This window comes from Nicrophorus vespilloides, unplaced genomic scaffold, assembly GCF_001412225.1.
Source record: "Nicrophorus vespilloides isolate i.1.1-1 unplaced genomic scaffold, Nicve_v1.0, whole genome shotgun sequence".
Lineage (NCBI taxonomy): Eukaryota > Metazoa > Arthropoda > Insecta > Coleoptera > Silphidae > Nicrophorus > Nicrophorus vespilloides.
In genome coordinates, this window is record NW_017098516.1 from 1 (window position 1) to 2,187 (window position 2,187).

Consider the following 2,187-nt stretch of genomic DNA (forward strand, 5'->3'; position numbering starts at 1 on the left):
CGACTTGGTTTTTCGCTGCTTGGGCATATGATTTCCCTGGTGTCATTGGGTTAGCGGGTGTAGTTGCTGGAGTTAACCGAATTTGTTGTTCTTTGGGTCTATGTGAGGGAAATGTCCGCTCCTTGATCTCCTTGTAGACCGTACATCCTTTATAGTTTGCTGGGTGGTTGCCTTCGCAGCGCGGTTGCTTGGAACAGTAGTTCTTTGTGTGTCCATAGCATTGGCACCGAAGTCACATAAAAGATAATTGCTGAAGCAATTATTTACATTTGAAGTGTTTAGGATACTTAAGATTAAAAATTTTAAACTATGGTTACATATACAACTATTTCTATATTAGAGCGAAAAGCGTGGGAAAAACCCTTTATTTTATCTAAAGTGCTTTAAAAATATGTTGACTTTTGGGGTTGGTGCTTCCACGAAACTCTGTCTGCTTTCTTTGTATGCCAGCCTTTTGTGTCCTGTTCCGGTCGCTGACGTTTTTCCACGAATCGTTGTTTTCAGAGGGGTTTTTATTTTGGCGATGTATTTTGGACATTCCATATTGTTTGCCGGATGTAGTCCCCCGCAGTTTGCATATGTTGCGGGTACATCGCGGGATTTTGTGCACGTGTACGTCTCGTGCGCTCCAGCACATTTGAGACATTTGAATGGTAGTCTGCAATTTGATGTTACATGACCCCATTCCTGGCACCTATGACACTGAGTTATTTTTCTTTTTGATTGGTAGCGGCTCCATTTTACTGTTGCGAAGTTTATGTGCCGGACTTTCTTTTGCAGATCTTTAAGAGTGATAGTGTTCTCCAGGAGCACGAAAAATGCTGGTGTGGTCCTCATCTTCGAGACCTTTTTGGGGGTGATCTTGTATCTTTCTTTCAGGTCCTCTTCAACTTTTTTCGCTGGGAGGTTCCACATGACAAAGGCATGGTTCTTCTCATTCTTCCTCGAGAATGTATAGTATTTTGTTTTATTTTCATCTAATGTTTTTATAAGAGTTTCATGGTCTTCAATACTTTGGGATCTAATAATTGTCTTTTTGAGGGGTCTGTTATATGTGACCAGCACATCATTTTTCAGTATTTTTTTGCAGGTCTTAATGAACTGCTGATGAGATCCATCGCGATGCTCTCCAACGATGATTATAGGGGGGACTTTTTCTTGTTTTTTATTCTTCTTTGTAAGTTCTGTATCCATCATCTTCCCTCATATCGAATAGTGGATCGAACCTATTTGATAAGGGGATTGACTGGTTTTCAGCCTCAACTTCGCTCGCTAATCTCTTCTGCATCTTACTTGGTGGTGGATCCATTTCACAGAGAAAAGGGATTTAATTGTTTGTCACTTAGCGAACTATTTCACATCCATGAGTACGCGATAACCTTTTTTAAATTGTGCGTTCGGTTGAGACCGGGCACTCAAGTATGTTTAGCTCGGGGGTGAGAGAAACACGTCCGTTCTGCTCCACTGCACAGGGTGAACTTCAGGGGACCTTCTGTTGCTGGTTAATTAATTGCTCGCTAGGTGCAAGTTGAAGTTACACACGAAACCCTTCCATACCAACCTTAAAAACAAAAACTAAAAATAACTACATATATATATAATATATATAAAAAGATAATTTAAATTTAAAATGTTTTTATTTGCGAATATTATCCTCATAGCACATTGCATAGATTATCCTCATTTGCTCGTGTATACTCCCTCCTCGTAGATGGTTCACAATTACTCGTGTATGATCTCCAATCTAATATACAACATACATTAATTGAATTGTACTTGCTTGTGTTTACTGGTGTTCACCACAAAAGCGAAATAGAAATACTCGAAATGTGACAATAGAAAAGTTTTTAAAGTTTTATTAACGCAAAGATGGTTACGAAGGTTCCGACTACAACCGATTTCGTACGAAAAATCTTCTTCTCTCTCAGACATTGTAAACGTCCATACCAACTGATTTATCGTAAAAAAAAAGATTACAATTTTGCCGTATTCCGTGAACCCCTCCTGTGAACTTCCTGTTTACTAGACAGGCGCTTTAACCAACTAAGCCACGCCGCCATTGATATCTCTAATTATGATACATTTTGGATATTTATGTTTATGTATCATTAAAATTGTTTCCGCCCGGGATCGAACCGGGGACCTTCCGCGTGTTAGGCGGATGTGATAACCACTACACCACGGAAA

General features: G+C 39.6%; 1 non-coding gene across 1 annotated transcript; it reads right to left on the reverse strand.

Moving 5' to 3' along the window:
- Positions 1 to 2,115: 2,115 nt before the first annotated feature.
- On the reverse strand, positions 2,116 to 2,187 carry Trnav-aac. The gene has a single exon. It is a non-coding gene; the product is annotated as a tRNA-Val (tRNA).